Source organism: Tursiops truncatus, chromosome 4, assembly GCF_011762595.2.
Source record: "Tursiops truncatus isolate mTurTru1 chromosome 4, mTurTru1.mat.Y, whole genome shotgun sequence".
NCBI lineage: Eukaryota > Metazoa > Chordata > Mammalia > Artiodactyla > Delphinidae > Tursiops > Tursiops truncatus.
The window spans coordinates 3,866,457-3,883,467 of NC_047037.1; positions in this window are offsets into that span (position 1 = coordinate 3,866,457).

The following is a 17,011-nucleotide window of genomic DNA, read 5'->3' on the forward strand; positions in this document are numbered from 1 at the left end:
GAGAAGGCTGGAAGGCGGCGCGGAAAAGTGAAGTGACAGCCGGGTCCCGGGAGCGGGCAGCGGCGGGAGTGGGCGAGGGGCGTCCCATGGAGAAGGAGCGGCCGGGACCGGGAGCGGGGTGGGTGGGGGGAAACAGAGGCTGCCGGGCGGGCCGGAGGGAGGGGACGCGGGGACCTTGACGGGCACGCGCGTTAAAGGCAAACACTGGCCGGGGGTAGGGGGGGGAGGGGGGGCTGCCCTAAGGCGAAGCAGGGGCGGCGTGTTACCCCCGGCCACCGCGGCCCTGGCTTCACACTGGCCTCGAAGCTTTCTCGAAGTGGCTACTGAACTGACCCTGTTGACACACTAACCGCAACTCGGACGCGTGGTGTCCACGTGCACCCAGGATGGATAACTTCGCTATGGCCTGGAAAGTTCGCCTAGGCTAAGCCAGCCTCTAAACCTGACATTGCAGCACGAGGGTCCTTCCGCCTTCAGGGCCCAGAATGTGGGAGCCAAGAGCTTCCAACCATTCATCCCCGGTATACTGGGGGGAGAGTGCGGCACGCGGGGCGGTGGGGGTGGGGGTGGGGGGGTGGAGCACTCCCAGAGCGAGTGGGATGCTGCCCTAAGGTCCACTTGAAGGGTTATGAGAACAGGAGCAGTGCTGTGGGCGACCCGAGGAAACATTAGGTCCCCCTATCATCTTCACCCCAGATAACCATTAAAAAAAGAAAAACCTATGTCTGCTATGCTAAGTCGGCTTCCACAAAATTTCCCCCACCTCTGCAACTCAAGCAGCCATGAGACCCCAGAGGACAGGAGAAAGTCGAGATCTGTACATATGTCTAGAACTGAACGTCTTTTATCAAATGCCTTCTTCAAGAATTGACTATTACCTTTATAACATCCCTGAAAATTGCTTGTAGTCTCCATGAATCACCACTGAGCAAAACGTGGGTTTGTTCTGTGTATCAGTCAAGGACATCAACAGGCCCTGTTACCCTTAAGCTCTAAAATATGTACTGGAGGATTAGAAATTACCATATCCTGGGCTTATCGTTGATTATACAGCCACCTCTCTCTCACACATGGTGCAATATATTAGTAGGTAAAGATGACATAAAATGCATCGTATTTTTTTAATACTTAGAATATGACCAAGTTAAAGTATTTCATAGACTGCCTTAAATGTCTACATAACTTATTTTACCTCATGAAATCCGTGTGTATTAATATTCTCATTGTATTGACTGTGTTTCAGTATGTTTTGCAACTGTCTGGTGAGGATAGATGACAGAATCCCCATTTCCTAGGTCTCTGTGCTTTTCTCCAAATAAACTACTCTTTTGTATACTCTTAGGTGTATATCCTGTTGGTTTCTGTTTGTTCACAATGACTATTTTGTAATAAAGTACTCTTCTGTTACAGAAAGTTATCCAGGTTGACTTTTTCAGTCCTGGTCATTGGCAGCTGGGGGCCAGGGATGCAGAAATGGCAACTTCTAACTTTATGAAAGGACTGGAAAAGGCTTCACTGCTCAAATGCTGAAACTGTAGTTGCTACAGGACTTCATTTATCTGTAGGTGTTTTAACTGCTATATACTATTCACTGAGTTTAAGAAGGGCATCATAATACAAATCACAGTTATGCTTTTCACTGATTCAAGGAATATTTGTCGAGTACCAGGCACTGTCTAGGTGGTTGGGATATAACATTTCCTCTCAGAGCTTTTCTATCATTGACTCGTTGTTTTTCACACTACATCCAATTCCTCAGCAAATTCTGTTAACTCTGCTTTCGAAAATATATCCTGAAAGTATCCATTTCTTCCCATCTCCCTCCCCACAGCTAATTCCCTGGTCCAAGCCACCATCATCTCTCAGCAACAGCCTCTTACCTGATCTTTCTAATTCCCCTATCCACTTCCCCACACACCCCAGCCCCCATCCTACACACAACATAGGTTGAATATGTGATCCTTTACAACATAGGTTAGAATAGGTCTCTCCTCTTTTCAAAACCTCAGGTGGCTTCTTATCCTAGAACCACAGCCAGAGACCTTACAAAGGCTACATGCCACTACAGGATTTGACTGCCACCCCAGGCAGGACCCCTCTGACCTCACGTTGTATGACTTCCCCCTCTTTTCTCCCTCCAGCTGCACTGGTCTCCTTGCTAGTGTGGAACGCGCCAAACATTTCTCAACCAACAGTTTCCTATCTCTGTAACGTGCTTCCCTCCCCCAGCGCCTCCTATCTCCCTTCTCTGCTTTATTTTTCTTCATGAGCATCATAAGAAATCGGAAATAACATACTTTTTACTTATTTATTTTAGTCCTCCCCTTCTCCTCTGCTGCTCTGTCCCTCTCCCCTCTACATATAAGTACTTTGGAAAGAAGGATTTCGTTGGCTGGGGTTCATTGCCATATATATATTCAATAAATACTAGTTGAGTGAATGAAATTGCCCTCTTTCAGTTGCTGGCATGATAGACATTATTCTAATTTCTTCAATAATAACATTAGCATTTAGCGTGTTCTTAATTTGTGCCAGGCAAAATGCTAGCACTTTACATATACTAGCTCAGAAACACCCCATAAGGTTGGTTTCATTCAGTCACTTCCACTTGAAAGATGAGAACACTGAAGAGAAGGGGAATGAAATCACTTGCCCACAATCATACAGCACATCTGGGATCTGGAATCAGCAGTTTGGCTCTAGAGTCTGTGAATGTCAGGACACTTCAGCATGAGTCCAGTGTTAAAAAAAAAATAGATTTTACTTGATTTTCTCAGTTCCTCTCCCCTGAGACTTAAACTTGGTCTCCAAAACAAATAGCTCACCTTCCTTCGATTTCCTGCTCTGGTCCATCAATGCATCGTCGTGAACTCCCTCCCTCCTCTCCTACACTTCTTTCTAGGCTTTAATATAGAGCCCACATTTTACCCCCTAGAATTGGCAAATGGGAATGTTTTTGTAGGTCTCTTCTTGTAACTTTTGTTACTGCCAGCTTTGTGAGTAGCTAGAGTCACCATTAGTTTTCTAGTTTGACTAGAAAGGTGATGAAAAAGACCTCTCTGGGGATAACTGGGCTGGATTTCAGCAAAACACATCACCCTGGTAGAGCTGCTCCTTGGTTACACAACTTCTATTCTCATTAGGCACCCAATGATCAGGGGTTGTTAAACATTTGGATTGTACCCCTCGGAGGAAATATCAAAATATCATTATTAGTCTGTTTACCAAACTAATAATGGATCCTGAGAGAATGGGATAAAAGTCAATAATCTTTTGCTTACGGCCTCGTTTGAAAGGGGCCATAGGCACCCTGTGGTCCCTCTGAATGTCTTGGATATTTAAGAACCCTGTGGGAAAATTGAAGGCCCATTAGAGCTGAAACCCAAAGACCCCACTACCTAGTATAGCACCAACACAGAGGCATGCACCAGGTGTTTAACAAATGCTTGTTGCCCAGATGAATAAATGAATTAATTCTTAACAGAGAATGGAAGGGATTGAGGACAAATCGCCCTGACTTTCCCACTTGGGCCACCATGTACAGTTGTGTATGTTGCACACTGCAAAACATCAGATGGCACCATTCACATAAATGAAGATGCAAACACAGAAGTCTGGCTGTTCCTCCCACCCCAGCCCCTGCCCAAGAATGGTAGTCAATCTCAAAGACGGCCCCAATGATGCCTGCCTCCTGGTATCCACACCCTGGTGTAGTCACTTGCCACATCCTACTAAGGTTGGTTGGTATTCCACTGAGATGGGATAGTACATCACTACTGAGATTATAAAAGACATTAGGGCTTCCATCTTGGTCCTCTCTGTCCCTCTGTCTCTCTCTCTCTCGTCACTCACTTCGGGAGAAGGTGGCTGCCATAAGGTGAGTGGCCCTATGGAGACACCCATCTGACTACAAACAGAGGTCTCCCCCTGATACCCACATGAGTGACCTAGAGTCCTTCCACCTTAGCTGAGCCTTCAGATGATGCCACCCCACTGGACACCTGCAGTGCAACCTCATGAAAGACCCTGAGCTGGAAACACCCAGCTAAGCCAGTCTTGAACCTTGAGATAATCAACGGTTTCAGGCACTAAGTTTTGAGGGTCATTTGCTGTACATCAGTAGGTAGTAGAGACTCACTTGAGTCTGCTACTTTTTCTTGCAAACATTCTCCCCGTCAGTCACAGCAGTGTGCCTCCCAATATCCTACACTGTTTAAAAACCCCTATTTTGCTGTGAGCAACGCAAGGGCAGAGACCAAGGATTATTTATCTCTGTGTCTACACTTTAGGATAAAGAGTAGGCACCCCATAAGGGCTGGTCAAATCAAGGAATATACCTGCTATTCAACTGCCATTTCCTCAATTTATGGAACTTTGGGAGGTAGGTTTCTTAGTGTGCTATGTCTTTTATTTCAACAATCATTTCAAAGAATACACGAGCTCTTTACTATGTCTTAGAAGTTCAGAAGTATATTAACGAATATTTTCCAGAGCTTTATGAACATTCTGGCCCTCTCAGCAGATTCCATCAAGAAAAATTATGGGGCTTCCCTGGTGGCACAGAGGTTGAGAGTCCGCCTGCCGATGCAGGGGACACAGGTTCGTGCCCCGGTCCGGGAAGATCCCACATGCCGCGGAGCGGCTGGGTCCGTGAGCCATGGCCGCTGAGCCTGCGCACCCGGAGCCCGTGCTCCACAACGGGAGAGGCCACAGCAGTGAGAGGCCCGCGTACCGCAAAAAAAAAAAAAATTATGAAATCTCCTTATATGTGACCAAAATGAAGAAGATGCTATTTGCTCTCTTTATCTCATTGCTTTTTTCCCTGTACAGTCACCTTAGTACTACTTCAATGTTTGGAAGTGCATAATTTTTTAATAACAGCTTTATCAAGATATAATTCACTGAGTATACAAGTCACCAATTTAAAATGCATAATTCCATGGTTTTCAGTATATTCACAGGAGGGCACAAGTTTTATGAATGGAGAAGAATAAAGATTCTTCTGCTCTCTTTCACTTGCTGTCTATTCTATTTTTCTACTGACCAGGGCTTACTATGAGGACCCCATAGGTAAGCTATGTCTTTGGGCTCTCTGGGATTAATATTCAAACCAGGGTCAAACAAAAAGTTACCATCATCAGAAAAGCCAAGGCCCCCAGTTGATGATTTATCTTACCAGCCTGGCTCTGTTCAGGCTGTGTCCTAGAACAATGGAGCCATCACCCATCCAATCCCCTGTGTCAGCTGAGTTTTCAGGGAAGCAGACCTCAGGATGAAGTTAGAAGTGCAAGAAATTTATTTATCTATGAAAAAAAAAAGGGAAAAGGGAGCAGAAGTAGGCAGGGAAATCCTTCAGGCTACAAGGCAGGGTTGACACCTGCGAAAGGAGAGGGGAAGGAAGGAGGTTTGGGGCAAGAAGAGCCTTGGACTGACTCTGAGGAAGTCTCACCTAGCCTAACAAAAAGCTCCAGTGCAAAGATCGTCCATAAAGCGGTCCCACCTTTGGCAGACATTACCAGGTCCTAGTGCTTCCATCACACTTGGTCCTTTGCAGAGACTGCCCAGGAAGAGCATGTCCTCGGTTCAAAAGGGGAGATGGGTCTTGAAGGCACAGCTGTAAGCTGTCAGCTAACTGAACTGCCCGCATCAGATAAGCAAGTTCTTGCTTGAAGAGTGACCCAAACCATGCATCTCCATAGATGTGCACTCCCCTTGCCTCTTGGTCATCAGAACTCCACATTCGTGAATATCATTTGACACTAGACTTCTATTTGTCCATCTGCCTTGGATTTGCTAACTTGCATGGCCTCCTTCACTCAAGTTATTGCTCACCATCTCCACCTAGGTTATAAACTCTGTTCCTTTGATCATAGCTGATATGTTGCCCCCAATTCTTCCATTTGCATTTGCTTAATAGTTGATTTGTTCAATCCCATGCTGTGCTCAACTTTCCTTAGACTGGCCTCAGCAAATCAGTACAAACGCCCAAGTTCTTCTGTGGTTTAAAGACAGAGCGAGTAGAGTATTAGCTTTCTCATTAATTCCTTTCATTTCTCTCCCTTTTAAAGGTAAGAGAAAGGGGCCCAGTGAAGGACACTCTGAAGAATATATAAGAATTCAAAAAGTTGGCTTCTTTTCCCCTTCTGACATGTTCCAACACTAAGGAGTTAGGCACTTGTAAGGAAGGTTCACTTGGAAGAGATAAATAGAGTTCTCTCTGCTTTTTTCAAAGTGAAGGGCAGACATCCACTCTCTCCACCATCTATAGCTTTTCCAGGGAAGCTCAAAACATGCTGCGTCTTAACCCACAAGTTCAAACAGGTGTGTGCATAAGTATCTTTATATGTAAAGTACATATACAAGTTAGTCTTAATTGGACTCTCAAAATGTATAATTAGCATTGAATGAGTAATAAAAGTTGCTTTGCAAATACTATCAGCAAGCCACTGAATATACTTTTTTCCTGATTTATAGACTAGAATTTCAGCAGTGAAATCTTATGGAGGACGACCAATCACATTGAAACTACTACATTACATGAGGACTTCTTTAAGTCCCACTACTTCGTAGTATAAATATCATACTGAAAAATTTTAAGTTCACTTAAAAAGGTGAGGGGAAGGGATAAATTAGGAGTTTGGGATTAACATACACACACTACTATATATAAAATAGATAATCAACAAGGACCTACTGTATAGCACATGGAACTCTACTCAGTACTCTGTAATAACCTATATGGGAAAAGAATCTGAAAAAGAATAGATACATGTATATGTGTAACTGATTCACTTTGCTGTGCACCCGAAACTAACACAACATTGTAAATCAAACATACTCTAAGATTATAAAAGACATTAGGGCTTCCATCTTGGTCCTCTCTTTCCCTCTTGGTTTTTTTTTTTTTTTTTTTTTCCTGTGTTTTTGCGGTACATGGGTCTTTCACTGTTGTGGCCCCTCCCGTTGCGGAGCACAGGCTCCAGACGCGCAGGCTCAGCGGCCATGGCTCACGGGCCCAGCCGCTCCGCGGCATGTGGGATCCTCCCGGACCGGGGCACGAACCCGTGTCCCCTGTACCGGCAGGCGGACTCTCAACCACTGTGCCACCTGCGAAGCCCCTCTCTGTCCCTCTTGACTGTTCCTCCCTTGTCTCTGCACCCCCTCCCTTCCCTGATTAGCAACTGTTTGAATTTGCCCTTTGGGACTCAGGGAAGGTCATGGAGGCTAGAGTCTGTTCCCTACAAACAAGAAATGGGGGACAGAGAGGCTTTTGTACCCAGGAGACCCACAGGGTCCTGCTTGGTTTCAGCGGTGGGAAGGATTTTGCAGGATGTCTAATCCAACCACTACCTTATGTAGAATTCTTTCAAAATAACTTGCTTGAATGTCTCCAAGGATGGGACCACCTACCTCCCCTGAGAGCCAATCCCATCCTTGGACAGTTTTGACTCTCTTCACCCCTCAGTTGCTTCCCAATCCCTTTCTCATTCTGCCGTTGGAACTACAGAGTTATGTTAACAGCTCTTCTGCAAGAAAGCTCTTTCATTATTTAAAACTGGCTAACATGCCCCATGAGTTGTCTTCTCCTCAAGGAAACATCCACCTTTTCTCCGTTTGTTCATCATGTGACACAGGTTTGTGTTCCTGGACCATTTAAGTCACCCTCTTCTGAACACACTCTAAATTGCCTATGTGTCTATAAAAACATGTGGTCAGGAACTGAGCCCAGTATTCCAGGAGGAGTAGTCAGCTTAGCTGAGAGCAGAAGGAAGATATTTGTCATGTGCTATTTCCATCCCAGGAATCTCTGATTCCAAACTCCTACATGTAATGTAAATCCTTATGATACTTGAGGATATTGCTTTTTCAACTAAACACTAGAGTAGGGTCAAAAGAATTTAAAAAAAAAATTTTAGGGAGACCCACAGCCCAGAAAACAATGTTGGCATATCAGTTCAGTACATTCTAAATCTTTCTCTCTCCAACCAGCGTGCACCCACTACTCCTCAGGCCTATAGAAAATAAGGTTGTCAGCCTTAAAGAATAGCGATAAATTTTACCTCTTTCAGAAGCTCTTGCTTGGTTCTCTTAGAAATGTGTATTTAGGGGAGGGGTAAATTAAGAGATTGGGATTGACATATACACACTACTATATATAAAATAGATAACCAACAAGGACCTACCGTATAGCACAGAGAACTCTACTCAATACTCTGTAATAACCTATATGGGAAAAGAATCTTAAAAAGAGTGGATAGATGTGTATGTATAACTGATTCACTTTACTGTACAGCAGAAACTAACACAACATTGTAAATCAACTATACTCCAATAAAAAAATTTTTAAATAAAATTTTTTTAAAAAAAATAAATGTGTATTAGGAGGAAAAATAAGGGGACTGTTGGCAGGTCAGAGTTGTGTACTTCTATCCCAAAAATGTGGGGATGTATCCCTCATAGAAGATTTCAGGGGGGGGGGTTTTATTTGTTTTTGAAATTATATCATGTTTCCATTTTGGTAGTAAAAACTATAAATTGATTTCTTTTGAAATTGTCAACCTGGGCTTCATCTCCAGAGCACACACAATTGCAGATGATTATTATTTTCAATAACAATTTGTTTTTCTTCCAGAAAGAAAAATATGTTGGATAAATACGTTTATATTTACATCTAGAACATGTTCTGGCAGAGCCATGAATAATTAATCCAAGCGTGGTTGACCACACAGTACAACTGCATTACACGCACACGACTAGCACTTTGTTGATGAAACTTTTTCCCCTCCACATCACAAATTCAACATTCCCAACATCTCCTATATTTTTATGTTTTTACTTCTAATAGCTGAGTTATATATAAACATGCCCTTATTTGGGCCATGTTTTAAAACACACTTCTTTACCTTTACGTGTTCCTGAAATATATTGCTGTGAAATAAACCACTCCGAAAGTTGGTAAGCAACAACAATCGTTTCTTTTGCTCGTGGATCTGAAATTTGGCCAGAGCTTGGTGGGATGGCTTATCTCTGCTCCATGCGGTGTCACCTGGAGCAGTTTGACTAAAGGCTGGAAGACCTGCTTTCCTGATGGTTCATTCACATAGCTGGCAAGTTGCTGTTGGCTGTTGGCTTGGAGCTCAACAAGACTCCTGGGTGGGGACCTCAGTTCCTCCCTACCGAGACTCCATGGGCTTCTTGGCTCCCTCACAGCATGGTGGCTTGGTTCCAAAAACAAGCAACCCAAGAAAACCTGACAAAAACTACACACTCGTTTCTAATCTAACCTTGTAAGTCACAGAGTGTCATTTCTCCACATTGCATTCGGGGAAGCCATCATAAATCCACCCACGTTCAAGGAGATGGGAACTAAACATCACCTCTTGATAGGGGAGTGGAAATTTCTAGGAGGTTTTATGAGGTTAGAGATATTGCTGCAGCCTTCTTTGGAATATACAACCTACCTCAGATACATCATTCCCTTTGTGTTGAATCACCTTTCCCTCTTTGTTCTCTGTGAAGCCCAGTGCATCCCTCACGGCTCTGCTCAGACATTACTCACGTCTACTGTGTCACCGATGTGCCTCATAGATTCGTCTACTGTTCCCCATTATACAATGTCCTGCAATTATTTTTTTGTATCTGACTTGCCTGGTAGACGATCAGCTTCTCAAGAACCAGTACGGCAAGCACTGTCCATTATCTCCCTGTCAGCCCTCACCAGCATGCCCAGCCACAGGTGATGAAGGCTTGATGGGTCTACACAACCTCTCACTCCTCTAGCTGTCACTAATATTACACGATGAGTTCTGCCCTTAGAGTCAGCTCAGTGGGCTCCTATCTGGGCTACTGCTGCACACACAGCCTTGGTACTCAAAGTGTGGTCCACAGACCAGCAGCAGAGCATCCATCACCTGGAAGCTCATGAGAAAGGCGACCATCATGCCTTACCTTAGACCTACTAAACCTACATTTTAACAAGATCCACGGTGATTTGTGTGCATATTAAAGTTTGAGAAGCATTCCTTTAGAGGACACCTCGGGCTCCCTTCAGAGGCGTCAGTGAGGCCAAAGGGATGTGCCCATTTGGAGCCCACGTTTCTGCTTCTAGACCGTGTCTCTAGGAAACAGAGCTGTGCGATTCCCCATCCAAATGGCTGGGAGAGAGCTTTTTCCCAGCAACTCTTTGGTCCTCTGCCCTGGGTCTGTGCTCCTAAAAGGGGACGTTGGTTTTTGTGTGCACAGCCCGAGGTTGAAGGTGTGGCCAAAGGGAAGCTAGTTGTGATGGGGTGAGGGGAGAAGAAGTTGGAAGTTATACCCATGGGCTGGGACATGCACACACACACACGTGTGCGCGTGCAAAGCCCCTCATGGTGTAAGACAGAGCCAGTTCATGGAAGGAGAAGAGAGCAGGCTGTGGACTTCCATCTGTACCCTTGTCCAAGCTAACAGGGATACTCAATTTTCCATCCTCTCTGGTGGAATTTTGACAGGGATTATGCTGAATTTACAGATCAGTATGAGAAAAGCAATCTAGACAAGACAGTATTTAGCCTTCCAATCCATGAACGTGAACTGTCTTTCCGTTTATTTAGTCCTTGTTTAATTTCTTTCAGTGATTTTTTTATAGTTTTCAGTGTCCAAGTCTTGCATTTCTTCTATTAAATTTGTTCCTAAATATTTTACTCTTTTTGCTCTTACTGTGAAGGAATTATTTTCTTAATTTCAGTTTCTGATTGTTCATTGCTAGTGTATAAAGATATTAACTCTTGTTTACTTCTCTGTAATCTTGTTAAAGTCCTTTATGAGTTCTGGTAAACTTTGGGGGTATTCCTTTGGATTCACATATAGGATCATATCATCTGTGAATAAAGATAATTTTGCTTCTCTTTTTCCCAATCTGGATGCCCCTAATTTTAAAAGAATTTTTTTTTTTTTTTTATTGCATGAGCTAGAGGAACTTCAGAGCAAGGTTAAATACAATTGCCCAAAGCAGAAATTCTTGCCTTGTTTGTGATCTGAGAAGGAAAACATTCAGTATTTTATCATTAAGTGCGATGTTAGCTGTGGGTTTTTTATAGATGTCCTTATCAGGTTGAGGAAGTTCTCTTCTATTCTTAGTTTCAGAGTTTTTATTATGAATGAATGTTGGATGTTTGTCATTTTTCAAATGACTTTTCTGTGTCTGTTGAGGTGATTGTGTGGTTTTTGTCTTTTATTCTCTTAATCTAATACATTTTAATTCTCTCTTTCTTTCTTTTTTTCATTTAATATGTGCCTTCAGGAATGTTTAGGGCTTCCTGAAGTTCAAAGCTAAAAGCTGTTAAAGTTTCACTTCCTCTGTTTGTCTTGAAGGCCACTAACTTTCTGCCCTGAAATAAAAGAATGTAATTGTCAAATGTTACTGCCAGCCTCCTGCTGGAATAAGTCTAGTTTCTCTTCCCTCTCTTGAACTTTAAGTTATGTCAGGTCTTTGTTGAAATATTCTAAAAAAAAAAAATCAGACTTCCAAGGAACAGATGGGTATAAATTGATACAAAATTTAAACCCAGTCAGGTAAAAGCTACCTTCACACCACTTCCTTCTCTACCCTTCTCTACGGATGCTTTTGCAAATCACCTGCAGGCAAAAGGAGAATAAGGTTCCAGAGACTGTTTGTCTAGAAAACAGATGTAGAAATAGAGTTGAGGACTGGAGGACAGCTATGAAGCTGTATAGATAAAGATTCTGGAAAGAATGTGGTTGGGTGAGCACTTTAATGAATGAAACTCAGATTCTTCATCCTGATAACAGTCAACATTTATTGAGGGGTCACTCTGTTTTGGGACAGTTCAAAGTGCTTTAAATGACCTCACTTAAATATCAGAGCACACTATGAGGTGAGCATTGCCCCATTTTACAGCAGAGAAAACTGAGCCACGGTTTAACTGGGCACTTTTTCCAAGGTTATGCATTTAGTAAGTGGTGGAGCCCATGTGTGAATCCAGGCTGCTTGACTTAAGCCTGTCCTCCTGATCTCTGTGTTATTCCAAAACATAGCAAGGGCAAGGTTAATACTAGGTTCCAGTACTTTGCAGCTTATATGGGGTAAAATTCCATCTCCCATATACAAAAAGACTCCATCCTTTACCACGCAGTCTGATGCTTACCATCAGAATTGATCCGTTGAGTTCAGTATCAAAAGTACTGTGTGTGTGTATGTGTAATAAGACATATAACCTACTTAAAATGGGCAAAAGGTTTTAGCAGGTACTTCAAAAAAGAAACTATATGAATGGGAATAAAAAGCACATGAAAAATGCTCATTATCATTAGTCATCAGAGAAATGCAAAATAAAATCACTGTGAGATACCACTACACACCTATCCAAATGGCTAAAATTAAAATGGTTGACAATAGTAAGTGTTTACAAGGATGTGGAACAACTGGAACTCTCAACCATTGCTGATGGGAATGTCAGTGATACAATCACGTAGGACAACTGTTCAGCAGCTCCTTGTAAAGTTAAATACAAATTTACCATATAACACAGTAACTCCACTCCAAGGTTTTTATCCAAGAAAAATGAAAATATATGCCCAAGAAAGAATCATGCACAATAATGATAACAGCTTTGTTCCTAATAGTTCCAAAGTTGAAACAACCCAGCTGTCGCCCCATAGGAGAATGGATTAAAAAACTGTGATATATCCTTACACTCAATAACATGAATGAATATCAAAAGCATTCTGTTGAGAGAAAAAAAGTCAGACACAAAAAGTATCCATGGTATGAGTCCATTTCTATGAAACTCTAAGGCAGGTAAAATTTATCTATAATGACCAAAAGCAGACCAGTGGTTGCCTGGGGCTGGGAGGTCATGTGTGGGTAAGATTAACTGCAAATGGGCAGGAAGAAAATTTGGGGGGTGATGAGTAATGTTGTGTATCTTGATTGTGGAGATATTTGCACAGGTGTATATTGTCAAAACCCTTTTCACTGCACACTCAAGATGGATGAATTTTATTCTATCAAAGTGTAGTTCAAAAAAGTTGATTTAAAAAGAAAAACTAAACAGAAATAGACTTGCAGATATAGACAACAAGCTTATGGTTACCAAAGGCGAAACGAAGGGGGAGGGATAAAAGAGGAATTTGGGATTAGCAGATACACACTACTATATATAAAAGATAAACAAGGACCTACTGTATAACATAGGGAACTATATTCAATATCTTGTAATAACCTATAATGGAAAAGAATCTGAAAAAGAATATATATATATATTATATGTATATATATTTTTAGAACTGTATCACTTTGCTTAGTACACCAGAAACTAACACAACATGGTAAATCAACTATACTTTAAATTTTAAAAAATTCCTTTGAATGCCAGGACTATACATTAGCATTTTTGTAAAAGCCATAATGCCAAACTGAATCACTTTGCTGTACTCCTGAAGCATTGTAAATCAACTCTACTTCAATCAAAAAAATACATCAATTAAAAAAAGAAAAAAAGATATTTAAAAAAAGCAAAACTATATGCACAATGAAAAATACCAAAATAGACATTTTTCTTGATTAACTTGTTGTTTGTTTTGCTCACCCAGAAGGCAGAACAGAAAAGGTTTTATGGGAAGAAGGGAAAACCTCGAGATAGGGTTCCTGAGATGCATCGCTCCAGCAGGATGGGTTTGGGAGACCTGCTGTCTCGGGGACATCATTCGGGTTTCCAGGTGGCTGGAGGGGGGAGCAAGGTTGACACAGGGAGACAGGGATGGAGTGGGGGCTAACTCAGACTTCCCAGACTTCCCTGGCAGTCCAGTGGAAAGGACTCCACGCTTCCACTGCAGGGGGCCCAGGTTTGATCCCTGGTCGGGGAACTAAGATCCCTCAAGTCCCCCAAGTTGCGCAGCCAAAAAAATAAGTAAATAAAAACAGACTGCCTGCTGTACAGTTGCCCCTGCTGGTATCTGGGGGAGAGCCATTCATTCTAGTGTTACGTTTCTACGGTAATTATTTTGTCTTTCATTTTTCGATTTGTTGAACTTACTCTCTTGAAAGGAGTGAGAAAGGGAAGGTCAGGAAAAACTAGAAAGGCAGAGTGGGATAGGGTGAGAGGCCCAGAAACATTCAGGCAATGACTGTTTAATTATGTTGTAAATAATTTACTGCAGAGAAAGAAGAATGGCAAAGCACTGCAAGCAGTAGGGAAGAGGGGGCTGGGATGCTTCAGGGGCCAGGAGAGCTGGTGTGCCACCTTGACTTTTTGTATTTTTCTTTTTCCGAGTGTCAAATAGCTCTTGGAAGGGCTGTACCTCGGTTTATTTAATTTACCATTTATATCCTATATAACAAATCATAGCAATGGCTTTCAAACTTAAATGTGCACAAGACTCGTATGATGAAATACAGATTCCTGGGCCCTCTCCCTAAGACTCTGCTTCCATGAGTTTAGGATCTATCTGCATTTTACCCTGTATGGTTTGGATACAATTTCTCCACAAACTACACTTTGAAAAAGACTGATCTGGTAGATTTTAGGTGAGAATGAGAAAGCATCACTTTTTTTTTTTTTTTTTAGTGATCTGCAAGTTTTTTTTTTTTAACTTTTACTTTTTGTTGACTATAGCTGGTTTACAATGTTGTGTTAGTTTCAGGTGTACAGCAAAGTGATTCAGTTATACATATACATGTATCTATTCTTTTTCAAATTCTTTTCCCATGTAGGTTATTACAGAATATTGAGCAGAGTTCCCTGTGCTCTACAGTAGGTCCTTGTTGGTTATCCATTTTAAATATGGGAGCGTATATATGTCAATCCCAAACTCTGGTTTTATCCCTCCCCCCAACCCTTCCCCCTGGTAACCATAAGTTTGTGAGAAAGCGTCATTTTGATGACTCTATTCACTCCTGAGAAAGGGAAGACAGAAATGACCAAAAGGAACATTAGATTCAGAAAAGCGTCAGTTATCTATTTCAGTAGGGTGTGTGTTTGCGCGTGTGCTTTAAGAAAGAGCTGCGGGGTGGGGGGGCGTGGCTAAGAGATATATTAGGAGGTTGGGGACCTTCTGATGTAGGGAACATATGCCTTGCTACTTATCACACTGACCCAGACCTGGTTTTAAGGTTTCTTCTCTTGACTAGCATATGCCTCAAATCCTTTTTCCCAAAGCCCATCCAATCGGTAGCAAATGTGAAGAATTTGCTGGCCTGTCCCCCCTAATCCATCATAGTACAATACAAAGAGATGCAAAAAGACTGGGTGGATAAAGGAAATCAATACGTGTTTCCTGTTCTTTACCTTGAGATCCTTTGTCTGTTTTCAGGATGTCTTCAACAGAATAAAAAACAGAGCTCGAATTCCCAATCAAAATCAGATAAAACACAGGCGATAAGACACCATGTCTCTCCTTTCTGCAGACAAGAAATTTGAGTTATAACAGGGCCAAAGTGTCTGAGCCCAATGCAGTTTTTTAGTGATTAGAGGCTTTTGTGCTTCATAGTAATTTATAAACTTAATTATAAGCTATTCAGAAACAAAGCAAATATTCCAACAGTAGAATGTTAGAAAATTAAGCAAAAAAAAAAAAAAAGTTATCTACAGATTACAGGTAATCCTACATACTTTCCAGTTTAGATTGTAACTTTCTTTTAAAATACCTGAATACTGTTAAACTGTGAGTACCTGACCAAATATCAATATATTTATGCTTTCCTATTGGGCAACATAAACAAAAAGTTAGTTCATCAGTCATTTCTAACCTGATGGCCTCATAAAACAGTGTTTGCAAAATGCTTTATAAATTGCCTTTACTTTAAATGGTCTATGATTTTTTAATAACTCATATTTTTAAAAAGTATATAGATCTCTTATCTAAACACTTAGAAAATTGCACACTTGGGACTTCCCTGGTGGTTCAGCGGCTAACGCTCCCAATGCAGGGGGCCTGGGTTTGGTCCCTGGTCAGGGAACTAGATCCCACATGCCACAGCTAAAAGACCTCACATCCCGCAACTAAGACCTGGTACAGCCAAATAAAATAAATAAATTTTTTTAAAAAAGAAAATTGCACGCTTATTACATAGATACCACACTTTTCCAAGTAAATTATAATAAGGATTAAGCAAAATAATCAACAGAGCATTTCATTTTCAGTATGACATCAAAGTTGCTACTTGGTATCATACCGAAGTCCTTTCTTCAAAATGGTCACATGGCAAAAGAGAATAAACCCTTTCCCTTAGCCTTTGTATAGAAATGTGTTCAGTCTTGTACTTGTAGATAGGATCAATAAAGTTATAGGAGACCCTAAGAAAAAAGGTGAAGAATGCTTCTTTACGGTGGGTCTAATAAAGCCGTTAGTCCGCCTAATAGCTCCCTTTTCATACCTGCACGTGGGTACCAACACTGAAGGGTGGTAAATCTTGGCTTCCTTTCATTTTGTTTATCATTATAAAGTAAGGGTTGTACCCTCAACTAGTTGCCCATAAAAGAATGAATTGCCTAATACCCAGGTCCTTAAGGTGTTTCTCGTACTATGAGGGTCTCTCTCAATTTTAAAAGTTTGAACAAAAAAGTACTGTTTGGGAATGAGCTGTTAGCCTGAAAAGACTCTCCTTCACATGAGTCTTAGGTGCTGATAGAAGTCCCCTGATGAACTAAGTTAAAAATTTTAAAAGGAGGCAAAGAATTTTAACACGGGTAAAATGACTCTTACCGGGAGTATGACTCCACCAATACTTGTATTGGACAGCGTAAAAAGCTCTTTAAAATTACTTTGAAAAGCAATTCAGAAAGTTATTGCATTGAGGAGATGCACGTATAGTGCATATACTTACAAGATGAACTCAACTTTCTTAATGTTATGCCAATAAGAGTATGGGATTTAGGATAAGTTCTCTAATACCATCATACATGGATTGTAAAAGTGCTGTATTTCAGAAACCGACTTGGATGCGAAGATGATGTACTCTAAAAAACCGTTGGATGAATCCAAGATTGGTTCTAGTCACAGCAATGATACT